The following is a 26,697-nucleotide window of genomic DNA, read 5'->3' on the forward strand; positions in this document are numbered from 1 at the left end:
GAACTACTTTGCTTTTAAAAATGGAAATCTGCAGACTATAAATTCAAAGTTTGGCCCCTTTTCTTCATGAATTTGATATAATTTAAAATGGAGCTGATCATGAAGGGAAGAAACTCATTGTTCTCCAAAGACTGTTTCCAGAAATAACTATACAGTCCTCTCCTCCAATATGGATTTGAAAGATAAATGCATCACTTCTTTTTTTTCCCCCTGAGCTAAAGAAGCTATTTTCATGAGTGAAAAAGTTCAATGAATCACCATCATATTTTTGGTCAGAGAATACTATATTTTCTATCTCTGCCTCCACTAAAACATATATATATATATGCACATATATATAAAACATATGCTTATATATAATAAATAATTTTATTTATTTGTCATTATCTACCACAGCCTTGGAGAAGGGAATGGCAACCACTTCAGTATTCTTGCCTGGGAAATCCCATGAACAGAGGAGCATGATGGGTTACAGTCCATGGGGTCACAAAGAGTCGGACACAACAGACAGATTAATATACACACACCAAAGGCTTAGATTTTAGTCACAATTTAGTTCCCTTGAATTTTGTGTGCATATGTTAAATTCCATAAATCAGTTCAGTTCAGTCACTCAGTCATGTCCAAATCTTTGCGACCTTATGGACTGCAACACACCAGGCTTCCCTATCCATCACCAACTCCCAGAGCTTGCTCAAACTCATGTTCATCGAGTCAGTGATGCCATCCAACCATCTCATCTTCTGTCATCCCCTTCTCCTCCTTCCTTCAGTCTTTTCCTGCATCATGGTCCTTTCTAATGAGTCAGTTCTTCACATCAAGTGGCCAAAATATTGGAGCTTCAGTTTAAGCATCAGTCATTCCAATTAATATTCAGGACTGATTTACTTTAGAATTGATTGGTTTGATCTCCTTGCAGTCCAAGGGATTCTCAAGAAACTTCTCCAACACATGGAAAAGTAAGGTTATTATGTGAGGGCATGCATGTGTACAAAGTCACTTCAGTCATGTCCGATTCTTTGTGACTCCATCAACCATGGCCCACTAGGCTCCTCTGTCCATGGGATTCTCTAGGCAAGAATACTGAAGTGAGTTGCCATGCCCTCCTCCAGGGGATCTTCCCAATCCAGGGATTGAACCCCCAGTTTCTTATGTCTCCTGCATTGGCAGGTGAGTTCTTTACCTCTAGCGCCACCTGGGAACCCCAGGTTATTGTATACATACCTCTAAAAATATATCTTACATATATGTCCTAATAAGGCTGGTCTAGTATTGCATCAAACACATCTCAACATATTTTAGAATTTTAACTATTATTTCACCTCTCAAAATATCTAACTACTCTGACCCAAATGCTGTTATGAGGAGTGGGAAGGCCACACAAAATGTAATGAATAAGGCCTGGTTCATGTTTCTAAGCAGTCCATAATCTAATTTATGGAACCAGACACAAGAAATGATAACAGTTATATCCATACTCTCTTTGTATAACATACACACACACCATAATATTAGGTTTTAGTCACAATTTAGTTCCCTTGAATTTTGTGTGGATATGTTAAATTCCATAAATCAGTTCAGTTCACTCAGTCATGTCCAACTCTTTGCAACCTCATGGAGTACAGATTCCCTATAAAATTTTTTTCAAAAAAGGTGGCCTCCATTGGCTTATTATCTTTCTTCCATCCTTGAATTTTAGAACACTTATATAGTTAAGCAACCTTTTCATCACAGTCTGGTTTTAATTTTTTTTGGCTGTGCCATGTACTATGTGGGATATCGGGCTCGAGATCGAACTCTAGCCCCCTGCATTGTAGCACAGAGTTTTAACCATTGGACCCACAGGGAAGTTCCCACCATCTGATTTTAGAACACTTTTTACCAATGCAAATCTTTACCTCAACCCCATAGTGATCCTCTTTCTGAAGCAAATCAATCCTGCTCACCCAGAGGCCAACTCTCCCTTGCTGTTCCCAGAATCCATTCTACTTCCCTTTCGGAAGTGTCATTTTTGCCTTTGGGACTTCGTTATCAGAGTTTGGAACTCTAAAACCTAAAGTCCATTTTTTCCCGTGATTTTTCTAACTTCTTCTTTTCCCGGGGCTCTGTCACATGCCACTCCACAGTCTGATATCCGCTTCCATAGCCTGACCCACAAAGGGCCAGCTCTCGTCTCCAGCCTGCTGCCCCAGGGGCAGGCTTGGTCTTGCTAAGTCATCCAGAGTGTCTGCAAAAATGCAAGGCTGAGCCTGACTCAGTATTTTCCCTGTAGAACTTTCTCAATTAATTCACAACTGCCACTTACCTCCTACTTACACTAGAAACTGGATGAAAATAAATAGTATCAAGAATTAAACTGAATAGACAGGTCAATATCTAAAGAACCTCAAAGCAAGAGAAGGAAGTGAACATGTTAAATCCAAAACAAAAATACTATTTTGATGTAAAAATCAAAAACAAAATCAAAGTGAAAATATCTTGACCACTTCAAGGATCTTCACTGAAAATACAGCAGTAGGTGTAATGAGTGTTTAAAATTTGTTATTATTAGATAAAGCATATGTTTAACAGGAACTTCCCTTTCCCTTCTTTCTTATCCCATGGTCAACTCTCAAGCTATTATGATTTTTAATAGTTTCACCTATAAATTATTTTTAAAATATCCTTAAATTATTATGATTATCATTATTTATACAATGATTTAAGTTTGCCATACTGTTAGTTCTCATTTATACACATTATAGTTTAATTTTGCAGTGAACTATTACACGCCATAATTCTAAACACATTTCACTTGAGCCTTTCAAATAAACAGCAGGGACACAAAAAAACAGCTGAACGGGAAAAATTACTTCCCAGGCAAGGATAGGAAATGACTGTGGTTCCATTAATATTCTCATGTTCAAATGCATGACGTCTACCATCACAAGATCTTTACACTGTAATGTGTCAATTCCAATATAAGAAAAACAGGATATATTTTGGTGTTTTTTTTTTTCTAATATGGTTCTTGTATGACAAAGAATAGTAGAGTAAAAGGCCAAAAGGAATCTCCAGAGATGACATACAAGTACATATTTGATTTAATTAAGCTGGTATAGAAGGGAAATTTGTTGCCGACTTAAGAAAAATGGAGTAACTTTTCCAGGGCCATTGAGTAAGTTGAAGGGAATCAAGCTGGAATACAAAGACATAGCCTCATTTTCCAAACTATTTACTTCTTTATGTAGCATAAATGACACGAAGATCTTGGTGGTGTCACCCCTGTGACACCATCTTGTATAAGTCAAGGAGATCTGACATTCTCAAAGACTAAACTCCTCTTTGACAACTATGATCCAAACAGATCCAGAAACTTAATGAAGTGACATTAATAAGTTTAGTTGAAAAGTTAGAATTAGTTCACCATTTTATGCAGAAAGAGTTTAATAATCTGCAGAATACTCAAACCTATGCATTTTGCCATGAAGTATAAATTAAATTAAATGCCAGATACCGTTTTCCTATGACTTTAAATGTAACTAGTTTGGTATGTAGCATTAGTATAAACATACCGATCAATCTCTCTCTCTCTTTTTTTTTCATGTAACCGAACTAAAGTGTTAGTGGCTCAGTCGTGTGCAGTTCTTTGTGACACCATGTACTGTAGCTCGCCAGGCTCCTATGTCCATGAAATTCTCCAGGCAAGAATACTGAAGTGGGTAGCCATTTCCTTCTCCAGGGCATCTTCTCAACCCAGGGATTGAACCTAGCTCTTTTGCATTGCAAGCAGATTCCTCAGCATCTGACCACCAGGGAAGCCCTCAAGATATTAATAATGACTCTTTTAATAAGCCTTAAGTGTTTCACCTGAATATTCATTGGAGGGACTGATGCTGAAGCTGAAGCTCCAATACTCTGGCCACCTGATGCGAACTAACTCACTGGAAAAGACCCTGATGCTGGGAAAGACTGAAGGCAAGAGGAGAAGGGGACATCAGAAGATGAAATGGTAGGATGGAATCACTGACTCGATGGACATGAGTTTGCACACACTCTGGGAGTTGGTGATGGACAGGGAGGTGTGGAGTGCTGCAGTCCATGGGGTCACAAAGAGTCAGACGGACTGAGCCACTGAACTGAAATGACTGAAGTGTTTCACATTCATAGTGTATGGAGAAGGAAATGGCAAACTGCTCCATTCAAATGGGAAAATGAATCTAAAATATTTAATATTGGAACTTAAATATATTTTTTTACTTGTCTCTAAATTTTATATTTCTTGTTGACCTCTAGTCAGTATTCCTAAGAAATTTAAGAAACAGATATTTGATATTTTTATGTAAAGTAAGTTAGAATCTTTGAAAAGACTTAAAAAAGATGAGCTGCCACAAAATTAACATTGGTTTGGCTACAGATGATCTGTATAGAAAAATAAGAAAAGTTATAATATTCAGAGGATAAAAGGGAGCAAAATACACCACTCCAAAACATGGTTCCCTGGTACAGATTACTTGGCACTGGTTATTAAAGAAAAACAAAAAAACAGTAAACACATCAGACGCTCTGAAAATTGAGAAGATACCCTTTTATAAAAGATATTTACATTTATAAGAGATATCTCCTGGTGGCTCAGATGGTAAAGAATTTGCCTGCAATGCAGGAGACCTGTGTTCAGTCCCTCAGTGGGGAATCCCCTGGAGAAAGGAATGACAACCCACTCCAGTATTCTTGCCTGGAGAATCCCATGGACAGAGAAGCCTGGTAGGTTACAGTCCATGGCGTTGCAAAGAGCCAGACACAACTGAGTGACTAATACTTCTCTCCATTTATAGAAGTGTCTCCTGGAGGAAGAGAAGAATGACTCTAAACCTCTGAAAACTCTTTTATTAAAGGAAAACCAAGGACTTGAATCTGCATGACAACTTTAGCCTGGTTTGCTGTGCTTTTTCTGGTTTCTCTCAAAATTGGCTCCACACCTCCCCCCACACCACCACCACCAACTCTCTCCCCAAACATCTTCTTCTGTCTTTAGCTGGAGGTGGTATTTAAAGTGGTGGTTTGGGCCAATTTCCAGAGTTATCCAGTTGTTCTGGGTATTTCCCATGCATACAAGAGGTCTACATGTTATTAAACTCCTGTTTGTTTTTCTCCTATTAGTTAGTCTGTCTTTCTTACAGGGAGATTTCAGCCAAACACCTAGAAGGGTAGAGGAAAAAATGTTTTTCTTCTCCTACAACTTCTACTCTGAAATTATTTCACAACTGCCTTTCTGTTTTTATCCAATTGTTAAAAATTAGATATCCAAAACTAGAAAAAATATGTAAAAGGGTTGGTTTAGGAAAAAAAGAGGAGGTAAGACTACGGTCAGTAGTGTTGACTCAAGAGAAAACCTCGATGTCATGTTCTGCTTGTTTCAGTTGCAATAACATGCTTAAGGTATTCATGTTTTAAATAGCTGCTTACTTTAACTCACCCACCTCTTTTTGTTTTTTGATTGTCTGTTCAATAACCAATTGATCTAAGATCTTCCACTTTACAGTAATCCAGTGGCTCTCAAACTGGGGTGATTTTGCCATAAAAGGACATTTGGCAAAGACTAGAGCCATTTTCAGTGTCACACTGGGCAGGGAGGATGCTACCGGCCTCTAGTGGGTAGAGGTCAGGGGTGCTGCTATGCTACAATGCATAGGATAGCACCTCTCAACAAAGAGTCATCTGGCCTAGAATGTCAGTAATGCTGCTGTTGAGAACTTTAGTCCAACAACAAAGAATATGATCAATGATATACATCATGTAGAACAGGATTTTAAAATTTGTGTGTGTGTGCTCAATGGTATCCGACACTTGGCAACCCCTTGGACTGTAGCCTGCCAGGATCCTCTGTCCATGGAATTTTCCAAGCAAGAATACTGGAGCAGGTTGCCATTTCCTTCTTCAGGGGATCTCCCTAACCCAGGGATTAAACCTGTGTCTGAGTCTTCTGCAAGAGGATCCTTTTACTACTGAGCCACCAGAGAAGCCCATTTAGAAGTTTAACCATTGCATAACACCTTGTTAATATCTTTAAATAACAACAGCCAATGTAGGGATGACAACATTAATAGCAATTTGATTTTCATTTTCACACACATTTTATCATTGGATCCTCACAACGAACTTAGAAGTAAGCAAGGTATATATAATTAGTCCCATTTCCCAGGACAGAGCACTGAGGCCCATCAAGTAGAAACAGCATGAACAAGATCATTTGAGGCCCAGACTAAAACACTGATACTCTTTTAAAAATTGTTACTGAAGTATAGTTGCATTACAATGTCAATTTCTACTCTACAGCAGAGTAAATCATTGGAAAAGATCCTGATGTTGGGGAAGAGTGAAGGCAAAAGGAGAAGGGGGTGGCAGTGGTTGAGATGGTTAGATACCATCACTGACTCAATGGCCATGAATGTGAGCAAACTCCATGAGAGCAGAGTAGAGTAAACTATGAGACAGTAGGGGACAGAGGAGCCTGGTGTGCTGCAGTCCATGGGGTTGCAAAGAGTCGCACAAGCTTTAGCAACAGAACAACAACAGCAGTTAAAAAAGCAAAAGGTGAGGAAGAATGTTCTATTTCATTTTATCACTACAGGAGAAAGGTAGTGGTAAAAAATAATCAGTTTCCATAGTCTTTGATATGTACATTCCTAAAGCAAGAAGATAATCTGAGACTCTTGCATTTTTAAACCAATATACTATAGTTCATCTAAATCTAGAACAATCACCTTGTTTGTCAAAAACAGGAAAGATTTCTGCTTTGATATTTATAACAAACTGTTTTAAATACGAAGTCTGTTTCTTCCTATAAGCTTCAAAGTGCCAGTCTGTACTCAATGAATTCTTATTATCATTTAGATGGATATTCTAATTACTTTCTTATTCAAATAATGCAAAAGCTTCACTTTTTGAAAGTCTGTGCATAAACACATACCTTCCCTGGAAGATACTTGCTTTTTCTGCTCATAGGAGGAAAGAAGATCAAGGGCCTCAACTTGAGGACCTTTTTCTCCCATGATTCTGATAGAGTCACTATTAACATGAGGCAGAGTAACAAGCTGAAGGACTCCACATGGGTTCTGAAGACCTACTTACCAAGGACAGCATTAAAACAATAACAAGAGTATAGGGAGAAGCTTCCAGGATTCTATACATATGGGAAAAAAGTCAGATAAATGGTTTGAATATATTAAATATTATATCTTTCTGTATGAGAGAAAACAACTTTAAACACGCCTGGTGTTCTAACTATACTAAAGTTTAATCCTCCAAATTCTGATTTTCAGACCACTTTGAGAGAAGAACTCAAAGCCCTGACAATCCTTCATCAGTTTCAAACTGGGGTTAACTGACTCCAGACTCTGCTCTTCACCATGACCTCTATGGCTTCCTTGGTTGTGGAATGACTTAGCACTTACTTCTGCAGTTGTTTTGGACCCATATTTGTGTTAATTATGATTATTACTTGACTATTTAGTATGACTCCAAGACAGCATAATAAGAATGAATCTAGTAGAAGATAAAGGAAACAAAAGATTTTTCATATAAGACAAATTTTGATTATCCAGACTAAAGCAAAAAGCTATTCTCTCTCTTGAAAATGTTACAAAATTCTTATCATGAGATAAGGTGTTCAAAGATCAGGACAGACAAGAATGTGAGAGAAAGGGATTAGAGAGATGGTCAGGAAGATAATCAACAAAATATACTATTCTTCTAGATTTTCATGATAGTTATCATGAAACTGGACTTGTCAACTTTTAAAATCCTGTAATGTACTGTGATTTATTTTCTCATTCTAAATATATACTCATTTTTAGCCCAATTGCATATCCATTATTATGAAATATTCTTCTTAAAGGAAGGCCTCTAATTTTTGTAAGCTTTAATTAAGGTGCAACAAAATCTAGATTCACACTGTAGATGCTAATCAAAATGGAGAAAATTATTAGGGACAGGAATGTACTTGTCATTAAGTTAAAGAAACATTATGACCATCTGAAAAAAATTAAAAATTAGTAGATTGGAAGAGTGATGATGACTATCCATCACTGTAGCACTATCTATCAACTTCAAAGTAAATAATCAGATAGAAACATAAACTTATTCTCTCATAACATCAATAGACACAAATACTGTTCATACACAGATATAATGTGTAAAGGTATGTTATAAATACTTTTGACCTTCTGTGATTATCAAGGTCATGTATATTATGTGCCACTATGTAGCATTTTCCTAAAAGGCAGGAACCATCTCGTGCCCATTTTAATGATGAAAAATCCATTAATATTTCATCTTAATCTTAATGTATTATTTTTACAATAATATATTTCAATGTTCTCTGCTTTTTATTCTTGTTATTAACTTAAAAGTAGTATTCTCATGGACAGTGAACTTGACAGGAGAAACCCCGAAACCAAATGTGTCATGGAAACAAAGTCAAATTTCAGTCATTAAGGCACACTCTATACAAACTACGTAGAAACACATTCTTCAGATAAATATAATTTCTTGACAATATTCCTAGGGAGGATCTACTCTCATAAATGCTCATTAGAGTAATCCTTTGAACTTAAATTTTTAATTAACTTTGAAGCCCACAATGTAAATTTGAAATATGTTGTCTTTAGAAATCTGTTCCAGTTAGGGGTTTGGAATAAACTATAATCTAATAAAAAAGGTTCTCTTTCAACATAATTTATTTAGTGAGTCTAAGTCCATTTCAATAGATGATCATTGGTTTAAATAAAAACCTCAAGAGCTGCAATTTAAAAAGTATGTGCATTTTGCTCTTTCCAATGTATTTAAATATACAATAGATGTGAAGCCAACAAAAAATACTAAATTATTTAGTCATGAAATCCAGTACACATAAAAATATTTTCTATATTACAACTTTAAATTAAAAAAGCTTTGGCTAACATTGTAAAGACAATTATGATAATATAAAAAGAATAAAAAAAAAACAAAGTATGTTACTTGAATTATATATTTATTAAACACAAGTGAAGGAGTAAGGTTTTGACATTTCAAAAGAAAAAGATCAATTATAATGGATATAAGGTTCTTCCAAAACTCAAAAATACTAATTATTAAACACAGAAACCTAGAATACGCTTTTCAAGAAATACCTCTTACAAAATTCCTAACTGTATTTTGGCAGCAGTTCATGCCATTTCTAGTTTCCACTTGATTCCATCTAAACTATTCAATTCAGCAAAGCGGAGGGGGAGACTGACATCGAGATTCCAGACACTGCTTCATATACGTACCTCTTCAATGTCAATGTAACCATGATTGTTCTGCTAATTTATCAAAACAGAAAAGGTGGAAATACTTTAAAAAAGCAGCATTAATACATGCCCTGATTGTGATTGGCAGTGTTAATTATAAAGGGTTTTGATCCTGTCAGCAGTTTCAAGATGATTATTCTTAGGTTTAAATTCCAGGAATGTTCTGTATATATGCACAGAAATATACCTTGTGCACCAGGAGACCAAAAGAAATAGACTAAGGAGCAGGAAGAGTTAACACAGAAAGAACACAGGACTGGGCATTATCCTGGTTCATCTCAGATCATGCATCTCCCAACTCTACTTCCCATAACTAACTATAGATTCCTGATGCTTGGTCAAGCCACTTAACACTTTGTATAAATGAACTTGGAGAAGGAAATGGAAACCCACTACAGTATTCTTGCCTGGACTCTTCTCCACGGTATTCTTCTACAGTATTCTTCTCCACGGACTGAGTTTGGTAGGCTACAGTCCATGGGGTTGCAAAGAGTTGGACACGACTAGATGGTGAGTGTGCATGCCTGCTAAGTCGCTTCAGTCGTTTCCAACTCTGTGCGACCCTGTGGACTACAGCCTGTCAAGCTCCTGTGTCCATGGGATTCTCCAGGTAAGAATACTAGAGTGGGTTGCCATGCCGGCTTCCAGGGGATCTTCCCAACCCAGAGACTGAACTCACATCTCATGTCCTCTGCATTGGCAGGAAGATTCTTTACCACTAGTAACAACTGCACTCATCTCACATGCTAGTAAAGTAATGCTCAAAATTCTCAAACCAGGCTTCAGCTATACGTGAACTATACCAGATGTTCAAGCTGGTTTTAGAAAAGGCAGAGGAACCAGAGATCAAATTGCCAACATCTGCTGGATCATGGAAAAAGCAAGAGAGTTCCAGAGAAACATCTATTTCTGCTTTATTGACTATGCCAAAGCCTTTCACTGTGTGGATCACAATAAACTGTGGAAAATTCTGAAAGAGATGGGAATACCAGACCACCTGACCTGCCTCTTGAGAAACCTATACGCAGGTCAGGAAGCAAGAGTTAGAACTGGACATGGAACAACAGACTGGTTCCAAATAGGAAAAGGAGTACGTCAAGGCTGTATATTGTCATCCTGCTTATTTAACTTCTATGCAGAGTACATCATGAGAAACACTGGGCTGGAAGAAGCACAAGCTGGAATCAAGACTGTTGGGAGAAATATCTATCAATAACCTCAGATATGCAGATGACACCACCCTTATGGCAGAAAGTGGAGAGGAACTAAAAAGCCTCTTGATGAAAGTGAAAGAGGAGAGTGAAAAAGTTGGCTTAAATCTCAACATTCAGAAAACTAAGATCATGGCATCTGGTCCCATCACTTCATGGGAAATAGATGGGGAAACAGTGGAAACAGTGTCAGACTTTATTTTTGGGGCTCCAAAATCACTGCAGATGGTGACTGCAGCCATGAAATTAAAAGACGCTTACTCCTTGGAAGGAAAGTTATGACCAACCTAGATAGCATATTCAAAAGCAGAGACATTACTTTGCCAACAAAGGTCCGTCTAGTCAAGGCTATGGTTTTTCCAGTGGTCATGTATGGATGTGAGAGTTGGACTGTGAAGAAGGCTGAGCGCCGAAGAATTGATGCTTTTGAACTGTGGTGTTGGAGAAGACTCTTGAGAGTCCCTTGGACTGCAAGGAGATCCAACCAGTTCATTCTGAAGGAGATCAGCCCTGGGATTTCTTTGGAAGTAATGATGCTGAAGCTGAAACTCCAGTAATTTGACCACCTCATGAGAAGAGTTGACTCATTGACTGAACCGAACTGAACTGAACACCTGGGAAGCCCAAAATAGATGGTATGGACAGTCTATCAGTAGTTAAATTTATTGTTCATGAAGGCCTTAAAAAAACTAAAGACCTAATTTTAACAAGCACATTTTTAAGCTGACATTAAAATTTTTTCTCAGCCCTATTATGAAAAATTATCCAAAACTTGGGAATAAGGGCAAATAAGGAGTAAGTAGCATATTCTTTCAATTACATACTGGGGGATTATTTAAAGGCTCAGTAAGAATTACTGAATTATCTAGGGGAATGTATCTGTTTGACTTTGCTATTTACTGTTAAAGACTCAGATTCTGTGAAGTTACACGTTCATTTTCTTTCCAAAAGAAATGATAACCCCAAAGGCTCTGTTCCCACTGTCCTACTGGACACTAGGTCTGGTCCCTAAGTCAGACTGTTATTCCTGAGGGACTTATATAACTCATGTTCCTCTAATTTTCCTTCAAACCAGCTTTGTCATCTTCCTGGTTCTCTTATTAATCAGTTTTTAAAAAATCTTTACAATGTGCTTATATTTGTGCAAGTACACTGTTTTAAACTTTCCTAAAATTATTCTTGGACAATTTTGGAGATTCCACTGAGATACCTGAGTGGACTGACCTTCCAGAAGTAGTTAAGCAAAGGCACTCTGTTTTGGTTCCAGAAGTGAATCTCAAACAACAATAAAACTTTTTGTGTAAACTTATACAGTAAATAATTTCCTATATCCAGAGTGAATTAATAAAGTATATGATACTGTTGAAGTTAAATGAGATGTGTTATGATTGCATTTGAGAGATGTATAATGGCATTGATTCCAATGCTTTCAGATTTTAAGAAAATAAAGAAATTGAACTTCTAAAATTTAAATAAGCTAGTCTTTAAAAAAAAAAAAAAAAACTGCAATCCTCATAGAATCTGCTAGCTCTGAGCAACTTAACATAAGAATACAAATCCAGGTTTATATAACTGAGGTATATATAATTGAGGGCTTCCCTGATGGCTCAGTCAGTAAAGAATCTGCTTGCAATGTGGGAGACCTGGGTTCAATCTGGGTTGGGAAGATCCCCTGGAGGAGGGCATGGCAACCCATTCCAGTCTTCTTGCCTGGAGAATCCCCATGGACAGAGGAGCCTGGTGGGCTACAGTCCATGGGGTCGCAAAGAGTCTGACACGATTGAGCTACTAAGCACATACTTGATGCACATTTTTAGATTACCATGATTACTGCGACCATTTTGGTTTGAATACTACATATCTTTCCTTAATTTTATTGATGGTAAGTATAACTCAGGCTTACATTTCATTTTTATAAAATTTAGTTTTGTGTCCTCATAAAGTGAAAGTTGCTCAGTCATGTCCGATCCTTTGTGACCCCCACGAACTATACATCATTGAAATTCTCCAGGCAAGAATACTGGAGTGGATAGCCTTTCCCTTCTCCAGGGAATCTTCCCAACCCAGGGATCGAACCCAGGTCTCCTGCATTGAAAGAGGATTCTTTACAACAGTTTTACCAGCTGAGTCACCAGGGAAGGTCATCATAAAGAAATCAGTTAACCTGAAATTCCTAAACTATTTTTTATTTTGAAAAATTAAAAATATTGCTTTTATTTTTAATGATTCTAGTTTCATTGCTGTCTTAAATTTAAATGCTAACATTTTTCCAACATTATGTCTAGGACTGAGAAAAATGTAAATAATAATATTATGTATCAATAATAATTGCATTCTGTAGTTTGTCAGGCTAAACATAATTGAGTTAATCAATATTTAGATAACTAGTACATATCTAAGTAAGAAGAGATATTTCTAAACTTATCATCAATTTGTCAAAATTTCAGCATCACTATATCTGTGAGCCATGTTAATGTAAGTTTGTATTTTTCCACTTAACAAAAGTATAAAATCAATGAATGTGAATGCAGAAAATCATGTGATAGCATTTGTGAGCTTTGCAAATCTGATAAAATGGTTGTGAATAATAGCCATATCTCAGATCTACCTCTTAGCACTCTCTTTGAAACAGAAATTACTTAATTTGGTTAAACATTATAGTTAACATGGTGATTAAGATTTCATATAAATAATAGTGGCAGAAAAGTCTAACTGAGCAAGCAAGTTATAGAATATGTTCTTTGTCTACCAAGGAGAACTAAAAAAAAAAAAAAAAAAGTAGTTTCCAAAGTGAAGTGTCTGGTCATTCCAAAATATGACCAAGTATAATAAAAGATAAAACTTGAGTGTCAGCAATAAGTTGTGTAAGAGTTGAGGGAAGGAAACATTATTTGCATCAGTTTAATAATATCAGAAAATAACAAGCCTGAAAAAGTAATAAAATGTGTTAATTTTGGCAACTTGATAGATTTACTCATAAAACAATGCAAAATAAAAAGAGCTTGTGAATCCTTTCTCACCATAAATTCATGCAAAATCAGATCTATTTTTAATCTCTGCTAAAATGATAAACTGGTCTTAGAGCATTTAGTCTGTTCTGAGTAAAGGTTAGTAAAAGGTTATTTTTTAACTTTGTGTTCACCAGAATAAGTTTCTATGCTTTGAGCTTTTTGTGGTATGCCCTTGATTCTAAAAGATCTCTCTGGTTCCTTATGATTATGTTGCTTCTATGTTAATTTAGGGCTTCCCTTGTGGCTCAGCTGGTAAAGAATTCACCTGCAATGTGGGAGACCTGGGTTTAATCCCTGGGTTGGAAAGATCCCCTGGAGAAGAGAAAGGCTACCCACTCTAGTATTCTGGCCTGAAAATTCCATGGACTGTATAGTCCATGGGGTTGCAAAGAGTTGGACACAATTGAGCAACTTTCAGTTCACATGTTAATTTAGAAATCTGTACTGTCATTCTGATTAATAGATAGCCATGCTATTGTCTCTTAGGCAGCTTGGTCCTATCTTAGTCATCCAAAGCTTCTCCCTGATACCCTTTCCATTTTACTTTTTAGAAATCAGATCTTAAATTCAGAGAGAAAAGAGACTATACTCAGAACATTACAACACAGCCCCAAATATGTAAGCTTTACAGGCCAAAAATATATAAGAAATGTAAAAGACAGGGCAAGGCAGGAAGCCTAGAAGTTTAAGGTGCTTTGCTAAATAGGAAGAAGCATCCAAGAACACTAGCCTTGGACTTATTACTCCAATGCTTGGCGCCCAGAAGATTGTCCTAACCCTCAGAGAGATAACATGCTAAGATTGTGGACATGTGATGGCTATGTCTTTTATCATACACAATATCCAGAAGCCAGGTTCCTTGCATCTGTCCATGAAAACCACGTGGAAAGTTGTTCCAAACTCTGCAAACTCTAGTTTGAAAGATCACTGATCTACTTCTAAAATTACAATCTGAATATCAGGATGTTTTTCAAGAGACTAGGACTTTACTACTGATAAGCCAATCTAAACAAAATCACTGCCTGAAAGAGTATGATAATAATGCTGTCTGCTTATACATGGGTTAAGTCTCCAGTTCAGGTTCAGCTGGTAAACAAGGAGGCTTCATTTCTAAGTCACCAATGAACCACCAAAAATGATATTCAAATCAGTTATCAATTGTAATGAATTGTTGGCAGTGGATGGTTAAGAAGGTTACTGTCAAATTCAAAATACAAAGAGTTTTAACCAAAAACACACTGGGTCCAGAAAGTTCCTTTTACTCTAACTTCCTAAAAAAGCTATATAAATTGAATTTATTTTTGAATCACGACTATGATTAGGTTATTAAAATAGTCAGAGAAGTGGGTGAAATTTATTTTATCTGCCTATATAGATGTTAAGTATACACATTAATCAAGGATTTGGCATTAAGTAGGCCATTTTATTTTGTATTCTTTAGCAATAACTGGCACGTGTTGACAGACTCCTGAATTGTTTCATACCACAAAGTTCACATAATCCTAACATTTGTTTTGGTTACATTTTCTTCGTATTTCTAAGAATAAGATTCAAAGAAGCACATGCCATTTGTATTAGTATCAACTCTCTCAAATATAAATCTGTAGTAAATACACAATGGATAGAAAGTTCTCAAATGATACAGAGACGGCATTAAAACGTTGGTGACATTTTTCAAACTGGTGTACAAATGCAGTTACATTAACTAGCACTGAATAACTATCTAATGTCATCAACAAAAATTTACTGGCTCAGACCAGTGATCAAAGTTAACTGGCTTTAAATAACTTTAGGATAGTGGTTATAATCCCATCCTAAAATTCAGAATTTCTCTAACTTTTATATAGATCTTAGTATGACTTCTAATGAAGGAGCCTAAGTTCAAACAACTCTGTCTTTTAAAGGTATGTTGTTGTTGTTGTTGTTGTTGTTGGCTAATATAGAAGCTCATTGATTAAAGATTTTTTAAAATGTATCAAAGTTTTCTGAAAGCATCTGATGCATTTTATCTGAGCATTAAATCTTAACACTGTACCATAAACTAAGTATTAAGGACAAGCTTCTGGTTAGGTATTTTGGTATACTCTGAATTCAATGAAATCAGACTTACTCTTCTTCCTACATACACATGGCGCTGTATACAGTTGAAAACATTCCCATAAAACACAGAAAGCCTATTTGAGAAAATGCTATTAACTTCGTGTCCTACAAATTAAATTTTACTTCTAAACCCAGATACAATGAGGATTTGCCTGCATTTTTAAGAAACCAGGAAAGCAGACTCTATATTTCAAAAGATTCACACAGTGATCCCCATCCTTGTGCAAAGATTATGCTCATAAGCACAGACACTTTTAACCCACAGGGAAGATACTTCTTCATAAAAATGGTGGAGATGTGATGGAAAATAGCAACAGAAACACATTTTATGGGTTTCTGGGTATAATAGTAATAACCATTCAGCCTGACTCTGAGATAAGATTCCTGAAAATCATAGCCTTAACACCTTAGTAACATGAAGTAGAATCAAAGCTTCCGAAGCAAGAAATATGATGTAACAGTAATATAATTATTCCTTTTATTTGTCCTTACAGTTATTTTCAACATGCTGATGCAAAACACAAGTGCTATGGATTTTGACCTATCATGTCAAGTTTTGACCAATTATGCATTGCTCAAAATTAAAATGATACAACAGAATAAACAAAGCAATAATTTTAAAAATCCAATAATATTGATTATTTTCATAAATATATGAGAAATTTTGAGAGCTGATCATAATAAATTGCAATTTACTTCATTCACATTCATAAATTAATACCAACTGTAACATCAGTGAAAGTCATTTATTTAACAAATATGAGACACTACTATTTGTCATGTTTTACAATTTGTTCTATAGACGATTTCAGTTTATTATAATACAATAGTCCATTTTTCTTTAGTTTCTTATCTATGGTTCAAATTTTAAAATAAAATTTTTTCATCTTTATGTATGAAGAATGAAATTCAGAAATGCTAAGTGTGAAGTTGACTTTGAAGCCATGTCTTTATACCACACTGGGTTAGAGAGTATTGGGAGGCAATAACATTTGTTTCTTCATTCACAAAATTGAAACTGTGCAGGCTCAGTTGGTAAAGAATCTGCCTGCAAAGCAGGAGACCTGGGTTGGGAAGATGCCCTGGAGAAGGCAATGGAACCCACTCCAGTATTCCTGCCTGGAGAATTGCATGGACAGAGGAGCCTGACCCACTACAGTCCATGGGGTCCCAAAGTATCAGACAAGACTGAGTGACTAACACTTTCACTTTCACACAATACTCAGGCATTGAACTAAGCCCTGGGACCATAACACACCCAACAAGGTCCCTGTCCTCATGGAGTTTATAATCTCCTCTGAGTAACAGGGTCTTGTTAAGGTATTATTGGAGATATTTCATGCTAATAGGTATGTAAGAAGGTAAAAAATAAAGATACAATAAAGGGAGATAATTGACAAAGCAAGGTCTCAGAGAAGGTATCAAGAGTAAGAGTCAATGATATAATGAGAAGGAAGAACCTTCAGTTTTTTAATTGCATTTAGCTAGACAACATAAACGGAGAAGGCAATGGCACCCCACTCCAGTACTCTTGCCTGGAGAATCCCATGGACGGAGCAGTCTGGTGGGCTGCAGTCCATGGAGTTGCTAAGAGTTGGACACGACTGAGCGACTTCACTTTCCCTTTTCACTTTCAGGCATTGAGAAGGAAACGGCAACCCACTCCAGTGTTCTTGCCTGGAGAATCCCAGGGACGGGGGAGCCTGCTGGGCTGCCGTCTATGGGGTCGCACAGAGTCGGACACGACTGAAGCGACTTAGCAGCAGCAACACAACATAAATCTCACAGGTATTACACAGACCATAAGTTCTTTGTTTCTAAAATACAATTAAAAGATATGAAATGTGTGTTAGTCTGAGACTAATTGAGATTAGGTCTTATAAACCTATCATATTGTTTTAAGAACACAGTATTTGATGAATTTAATAGCATGGACATATACTAGAACAGTGGTAATAAAGAATGATTTTCTAGAGCTGAAATCTTTACTACGGTAGCCACTAGCCATATGTGGCTGCTTAAATTTAAAATAATTAAAACTAAACATAGGAAACTTTTTTGCTGGTCCAGTGGTTAAGACTTCACCTTTCAACGCAGGGGACATAGGTTAGATCCCGGATCAGGGAGCTAAGATTTCACGTGCCTTGTGGCCAAAAAACCCCCCAAAACACAAAATAAAACAATATTGTAACAAATTCAATAAAGACTTTAAAAATAAATAAAATTAAATATAATACAGAGTTATGTTGGGTGCAATAGAGACATGAGACTATTTGGACAGCACAGATTACAGAAAATTTCCAACATTACAGAAAATTCTACTGGAGAGTAGAGACAGGAAGAGTCTAAATATACTGAAATTTAGAGGGGTCTCTAGGAGTGGGAATCAAAATAGGGCTTCCTTTGTTTGGTATGACTAACAAATAAAACTTAAAAAACAACAACAATGACAACTGCCTACTAAGCAAATCTTTCACCTAAAATAGTTATGGTGAGACAGGCAGTAAACACTGAGAAATAATGGAGAGCAGGAAACTAACTGGAAATATTTTACAATATCAGATTAAATCAGGTTAAAATGGAAACATGTAAAATACTCAAGAAATTTCTGGGTCATTTATTTATACTGATAATGCTGTAATGGATTGCTTTGGGGTCTATTTGTAACAGGAGGGAAAGGGGCAGGGCACAACTTTTGAAAGAATGACATAGCCCAAGCACACAACATAAACCAACTATAATCAGATGGAACCAAGATGGCAGACAAGACTAGACCTTGATCTTCAATCAGCAAATGAAATGACACGCCCAGAGGTGCCAGGAGAGTTCCAAGGCTCTGTCAAAAGACCAAGGAGTGGGCGGTGGCCCAAATCCTGGATATCTCCACCCCTTCTCCCAAAATAGTTGGAATAACCCTCCCATTCATTAGCATATGAAACTACCCAGCCTATAAAAACTAACCATGACATTTCATGGCCACACTCATCCTCTGCCATGGCCCACACTCTGTCTGATGAGTGTGCTTCTCTCTGAATCTAAATAAATCCATTTCTTACTTATCACTTTGTGTCTCACTGAATTATTTCTGCCATGAGACACCAAGAACCTGAACTTCACTATGTCCTGAAACCAAGTATTGTGGGTTTCAGCTAGATTAAAATCCCAAACAGGGTGTTGGCTGGGTTTAAGTCCCAGCCACATGGGTTCAAGTTCCAACCAGGGTTTTAGGTGGGTTTGAGTCCCAGCCACGTGGGTTCAAGCCCCAAGCAGGGTTTTGGCTGGATTCAAGTCCTAGCCATGTGGGTTAGAGTCCCAGCACATGAGTTAAAGTCCATCCCCACTGTGAGGTAAATGGTTTCATATTTTTCTATAATCTGAAGATTTTGAACTAGTAGATAACACAGAAATAAAACACTAGTGTTATTATTATCTTTCAGCAGCCTGAATTTCTTTGTTCTGTTTTCCAATAAAACATTACTTCTATAATTTGGACAAAGACAAAAAAGTTAAAAGGAGGTTAACAGAATTAACTTTGAGAGAGTGAACAGAGAGGAGAGAGAACAGGCTAAGAACTAGAAATTAAAAAAATAATGAAATCACAATTAAAAATCACAAACTCATGCCTCACTTAAGAGAAGGCCATAAACTATGTGCTAAAGACAAAACATTAGTTCTAGTACATTAGAAAAGGAATCCCCAGCTTGCCCTGCCTTAAATTATGTGGCAAAGAACCAGACTATTTGTTTCTACTAGCAATAAATTAGCTAGTCACATAAGGATTAATTGCAAAACTGACCCTTGAAACACTGCCCAGTAGCCCAATTTTGAACAATAATTCAAATTTGGTCTTCTACCAGAAATTTTTAGTAAAGAGAATCTGAATGTTTTAATTCATAGGAGAGAGATATTGGTGTGAGGCTTCCTCTTACAGATTTTTTCCAGCTACCTACTTACTCTCCAAAGTGTATACATTAATGTGTTTCTCCTAAGGGGCCAGCACCCTTAGGGAACGTATGAAGACTATGCATTTCATATCCATGTATTCCAGGAGATATGAAGTTCATAATAAATTTGAATTTTCATTACTTGTGGATTCAAGAGTTTAATAAGAAGGTGTTGACTATATAAGTGATGTAAACAGAGATTTCAACCCTCAGCCATTTTTTTCATTCTGCCTTTAGCTTTTTCTTTTTTTAACTTTTAGCAGTCACTTAAATCTTCATCCTCTAATTTCTAGTCTCTCAAGGAAATGTGTGCTCTGCCTAAGAATGATATCATTTAGGTAAGTATATCAGTATATATTTTTCAGATATTCAAAATTTTATATTTCATGTAGAAGGTGAAATAATTTAACCCGAAATGTGTGAGGTTTTGTTCACTACTGATATCAGAAGAATGAACGGTTAAGGATCATACTTTTTCTGACAATCTAACCAATAATGTATTCAATCTCTCCACATCTTTCATGCTGAGTTCCTATATAAAAGAAAAAAAAAAAAAAGGAAAGAAAGAAAGAAAAATTCAGTGGTAGGCTTGGAACAAAGAGAATAAAAGAACAGTTATAACTGTACTCCTTTACTTCATTTCTAATACACTAATGGGCAATTAATAATAAAGCTGAAGCTCTATGAGGTAAAGGTTCCTTTCACTAGCCAATTATACCTTCACTTGAAAATGGTCCTGAGGAGAAAAGTCAACTTAAAAAAATGCAGTTAATAGATGAGGAGATATTTACCTCCACAAACACTCGAGATAATTGAGCATTAATAAAAAGAAGCCATTCTGGTTTTCTATTTCAGCTGACATTACCTCCTTTGAGCTAAGAGAGTTGAGATAAACTGTTCTGTCCAGGTAAGAATCAAACGGTCACTGTTCTCCATTCTCAAAGTGTCAGAATCTAAGACACCCCAAGTTAGAGCCTTCCTATTCCTTTATCAAGGAAATAAGGGCAATTTTATTTCCAGCCATCTTAGATTTCAATGGATAGGTAAAACTGGGGGAAAAAATCAAAGCATAAGTAATTACTTGTTGGTAGAGCCCCAAAACAATAGTTTGAAATGTGCCTGTTCCTCTTTTTACTTGTCTTCTCTCTGATTTAGCATTAAGAAGCAATCACTGAAGGAAAAAAAGTAAATAACCTAAATAGATAAGATAAAAGACATGCCCTTTAATGACAATGTAAAACTCAAAACTAACCTTTTACTAAGCGTGGTAACTTGTAAACTGGGAAATTCAAGTCACAAAAGTTGTTAAACTAATCTTTTGTTAAGTAACTCTAAGCCCAATGCACATCTGTAATAGGGCATTGATTACAATAATAACTAACACGCATTGAACACTTAATCTCAGCAGATATTGCACTGAATTGAGTTATATATATTCTTTTAACTCTCACAATACTCAGAGAGTAAAGCCTTCCTATAGCCAGGAAGGAAGGGTGTCAAGAGAATCTGATTTCATAACCATACAATAGCAAAACTGACTTTCAGTTTTAAGTGATGATAAAGATTCAAACACTCCTGATTTCACTTTTATATCTGGATAATATATTCACATGATACCTGCACCCTCACTGACAATTATTAATCCAGCTACTATACTCAGAATGGTGGATAAGCAATAAATGAAAAAAAAAAAAAAAAACAAAGTTCAAAACTAACCCAGTACATAAACAATGGTCTAGCTACTAGGTATGTCTTCAACCACTAATCACTTTAACCCTTATAAAATAAAACAAGAGCTTTAGATCTAACACTATTCAGACTGAAGATGATGCAACATGCAGGATATAAAAATGATGTAATAAAGTATTTATTTATAATTCTTATACAGGCTATTTCAAAACAGAATTTGAATGAAATCAGAATAAACTCACATAACATAGAGCAGCTAAATACTATGAGCACAAATCAACATATAGAAGAGTGACAATTAAAGACACCATGCAAAGAAGTGGAATTAAGAACAGTATCACTGGAGACTGTGGTTATAACATTGAGGAAGTGATGCTAAGAAAGAGATGATGAAGAACCAAGTTGGTGTGGTGACACTGGGAATAAGAGGAAATGGATATGAAAACTGGCAGAAAGAAGACATGTTGGCCAACTGGCTTTAAGGAAAGAATGAGTATGAAGAAGAAGAACTAAAGAATCTCTTGATGAAAGTGAAAGAGGAGTTGAAAAAGTTGGCTTAAAACTCAGCATTCAGAAAACTAAGATTATGGCATCTGGTCCCATCACTTCATGGCAAATAGATGGGGAAACAGTGGAAACAGTGTCAGACCGTATTTTTTGGGGCTCCAAAATCACTGCAGATGGTAATTGTAAGCCATGAAATTAAAAGACACTTACTCCTTGGAAGTTATGACCAACCTAGATAGCATATTCAAAAGCAGAGACATTACTTTGCCAACAAAGGTCCTTCTAGTCAAGGCTATGGTTTTTCCAGTGGTCATGTATGGATGTGAAAGTTGGACTGTGAAGAAAGCTGAGTGCCGAAGAATTGATGCTTTTAAACTGTGGTGTTGGAAAAGACTCTTGAGAGTCCCTTGGACTGCAAGGTTATCCAACTAGTCCATCCTAAAGGAGCTTAGTCCTGGGTGTTCATTGGAAGGACTGATGTTGAAGCTGAAACTCCAATACTTTGGCCACCTGGTGTGAAGAACTGTCTCATTTGAAAAGACCATGATGCTGGGAGAGATTGAAGGCAGGAGGAGAAGGGGACAACAGAGGATGAGATGGTTGGATGGCATCACCAACTCAAAGGACATGAGTCTGAGTAAACTCTGGGAGTTGGTGATGGACATGGAAGCCTGGCATGCTGCAGTCCACGGGGTTGCGAAGAGTCAGACACAACTGAGCGACTGAAGTGAACTGAACTTTCTAGCAGGGAAGGCACAGAAATGGTATACCTAAGAGTGGTAAGGTAAGCAAATATGTGAAATCTAAGAGGACACTATCAAAACCTATGCAAAGTTTTACTGTGGTTTTAAATAATCTGATCTCAGTAAAAAAAATTGTTTTTTCAGTAAAATTTTTAAAGTAACAACTGTATATACAACATGTAGACTGAAAATTACACATATATTTTTTCATTATTAAAACCATCCCCATATCTTTATAGTTATTAAAAGACACAATCTGGAAATTGGTGGAAAAGAGCTGTCTTTAGCATTTACAGAACTTATACAGAAGAAAATAAGTACCTTTATAGGACACCTTCACGCAGTCAACATCTACAACTAACTCTCCTGAATAAGAATAGAAGGCTTATCCTGTAGAAAGACTTCACACCAACTTTGCTCCCCATTCATGTGGGAGTGGAAACATCCACAAGTTGTTCCCACAGCACTAAATCTGTAGTACATCACAGGAAGTCTTTGGTGTATTTACTCCTGTGCGAACAGTACCCCTGATGTTGAGAGATCAACGCCCGGTAGTTACTTGGTAACACTAGTGTTTAGCATCTGGTAAACCAGCACTTGGAAAGTACAGGTCCTCAAAATGCACAAGATACAAAGCTCACAGAAACAGATAACTAACAACAAGTGTCAGGGATATATAAAGATGCTCTGAGTTTAGAAAATCTCTGCAAAATTAAATCAGCATAGGTACTTAGAGTATTCAAATCTATGAGGGCTGGGTAAAGAAAGAAAAATAAAAGGAAAAGCTGAGAATGCTTACCTGCTTCCTATATTTTCCCCCTAATCTGGAAATATCAATGGTTTAAAAAATCCCTCATGTTATTAGTTTCTGACGCCTTCTTTTTTGAACACATTTCATAATCCAAGCATTTTCTGTCATTATTCTCTGAAAATGACTTTAATTCCATTATAATATTCCATTACGAAGAATATGTCAACATGTATCTTACGTGACTTTTCAATATTTTCTTTAAAAAAAAAAATGATGTGGCTGCACTGGGTCTTAGCTGCTACATGCAGGCTCTAGAGTGTATGGGTCCAGCGGCTGTGGCTTGCGGGCTTAGGTGCCCCACAGCATGCGGCTCTTAGCTCCCTGACTAGGAATCAAACCCTCATGCCCTATATTGAAAGGCTGATTCTTAATCTTACTAGAGCACCAGGGAAGTCCCTAGATATTTTTTAAAGATGCTGACATATATCACTACGTGTCAACTCCACAACTAGTACTGTGCTGAATATTTGGGCTGCTGCTTAGTCTCTCAGTTGTGTCTTACTCTTTGCAACCCCATGGACTGTAGCCCAGCAGGCTCTTTTATCTATGGAATTTTCTAGGCAAGAATGGCAAGAGTGGGATGCCATTTCCTTTTCCAGGAGATCTTCCCAACCCAAGGATTGAACCTGCATCTCCTGTGTCTTCTGCATTGGCAGGCAGATTCATTACCACTAGTGCCATTTTAGAGGACATAGATGAGTTAAAGATAAAGTCCAGCCATGGTAGAACATGCAGTCTGCTTGAGGAAAATCAGGCACGAATAACCCAGGGAGTTGGTTTAGAAAGAGCATTTAACCAGTATGAGGAAACGAGCCAGCTGTGTGGCCCTGGGTAAGAAGGAAGAGAAATGGAGTGATCATACTTATCAAACTTGGAAACATGTGCATATCAATGTGAAAACATGAAGTAATATCAAGATAAAGGTAGTAACTACATTAGAAACAACCACTTTCTTAAGCATGCCAATTGCCCTAAAAGAATATGTAAATAATTTTCATATCAAAACACATAAGGTGCTTAAAGAACTTCTGGTGGAATGATTTTATGAATTAGCAAATGATAGGCACTAAAAAGAAAGGCAAAGAGGAAAACAATCATGTAGACTGAAACAGCTGGAGGTGTCCTGAGGACGGCAGACTGCCTAGTTCCTAACTAACTACCGATACTAAACTAATGCCAAAGTATCCTCGTAAGGAAGGAGTCTGGTAAGTAGGCTACCTGACAGATGTGTCATCAAGTAACGTGTTGATGTCACAGGTGTTGCTGAACCCGCTACCTATGATACTAAACGTTCAGCTCCAGACATCTCTCAAAATCGAGAGGCGGGGAACTGAAGGGAGAAAACAAAAAACCCAAATAATGTCAGAGTCAAATGTTAATAAGATAGGGGATAATTTAATATAGTTTTACAGATGTAAACGGATTGGCAGAAAGGAAGACCGAAAAGGAAGGACTGATGAAAAAGTCAGGAGAACAGATCAAAGGAATAAAAAGACTAGTCTAGAAAAGAAGTGGGAGAGCTCCTCTTCCTATTTGCATGAAATGAAGCTTCAGAAGCTCTTGCAATAAAACAGAAGCAATTATTTACAAAAAAAAAAAAAAAAATGAGAGAGTTTAGAATGGTAACCAAAAAGATTAGAAGCAAGAGAAGACCCTCATTGGTGAAGGAGATCATAGGTAACCAAATAAAGATCTGTGCAAGGATTGTAACATCTGTGGAGGGCCAGCAGGAGAGAAAGAGCATACAAACATCTGATGATGCATAGATTGGGCATCCTTTCAGAAAGATGGAGAAAACTGATAAGGTCAAAGAGAGAATGGGAAGATGTGGTCAAAGACTGAGGTTTCTGAGTTCTCTCTTTTAAGGGGATGTCTGTACAGAGTGATGAAATCTGAAATACTGTAAGTCCTCAAAAAGCTGAAGAGAAAGGAGTGTAAAGGTTACTGACACTAAAGAGGTTGAGATTTTCTTAGGAAAAAAAAAAATACTGGAGGAGTCACAAATTTACAAAATAATCCTCAGATTGGATAATTGGACACTGGACAGTACATGTCTGAACCACATTCTAGTACAGTTAGCTACATTGGCCCAATATTTCTGAAACAAGTCCACATGGTCTAGGAAGGAAGTGGAATTGAAATTGGAGTGTAATTTTTATATATTTCTGGTAACAATACACCAAATATTTTTAATGATTAAAACCTATAAATCAGAGAATAGATGAAGAATGTACAATTCAAAGACAGGCTTTTCAAACATTTTCCAGTGCAATAAATTCTACAAACACTGACTGAACGACTACTTTAGTCAAGCACTAAGCTTGGCATCAGAACACATGGATAGGACATACCCTCTGTCTTAAAAGCTCAGAGTCTAGAAGGGCAATAGAGCCATAAACAACTCATGACACTATGGTGCAATTTTAGAACTATCAGTGAGGTCCACAGACAGAGTTATTATCTAACAGTAGGACCAGTCAGAGAAAGGTTCTACTTGGACATGAGTAGCTGGGCTGAGTTCTGAAGCATGAATATGATCATAACCACCAGCCTTCAGAACACAGGCACAGTGTGTTAATTACCTTAGTATCGCTGGCTGCACAAAAAGGGCTTAAAATTTTTGATTAGTAAATGAGTTCATCTCACTGGACGGCGAAATACGAAAAGGGGATGTCAGGAGATGAGCTGTATGAGAGTGGCCAGCCCATGAAGAGATCTGTATGCCACGTTGATAAGGCAGTGATGGGCTTTCAGCAAGAGCAAAACAGGATCATGATCTGATTTCATAAAGATGACTCCGCTGGCAGAGTGGACGATGGATTACAGAGAGCAAACCCCAAAGCAAGAGAAGTGTACCAGTTGTGAAAGTTTAGAAGAGAAAACAAGGCCCAAACCAAAGAAGTGGATGAGAACACAAATGAGTGATCAGATGTGAGATATGAGTACAGATAAAGAAAAACAAGGTGAAGCGTTTTAATTTCTGCACTCTAATTTTACTGGATGGTCCAAATTTTTATATTGCAGCGACAATGGTGAATGCTGGGAATCTGAGAGTAAATTCAAGCCTGATAAAACTTTCAGCACTTTGTTAAGGGCTCCAAGATGGAAGATTCCTAGCCTTAAGTTGTGAGGTTATCTGTTAGGTTGTCCACAATACTCGACACCTCCCCTGTACCTTCCCACTCCATTGTCAATGGAAGTCAGTGGAAAATGAGTTCAGTATTTGAAATGTTGCCAATGATTAAAATCCATCTACAGTGTCACATATGGAGGACCTATATGAAAGCTTTGACACCAAACAGGGCCAAATTATTTTATTAAACTTTTTATTTTGTATTGGAGTATAGCCTGATTAACAAACGATGTTGGG

At 36.8% G+C, this 26,697-nt stretch overlaps 1 protein-coding gene across 3 annotated transcripts in view; it reads right to left on the reverse strand.

The window, feature by feature from the left end:
* TRPS1 (transcriptional repressor GATA binding 1) overlaps positions 1–26,697 on the reverse strand; it is a 279,854-nt gene that overhangs the window by 109,388 nt on the left and 143,769 nt on the right. The gene's annotated exons all lie outside the window — the stretch shown is intronic.

The sequence above is a fragment of the Bos mutus genome, chromosome 14 (genome assembly GCF_027580195.1).
Source record: "Bos mutus isolate GX-2022 chromosome 14, NWIPB_WYAK_1.1, whole genome shotgun sequence".
Taxonomy (NCBI): Eukaryota; Metazoa; Chordata; class Mammalia; order Artiodactyla; family Bovidae; genus Bos; species Bos mutus.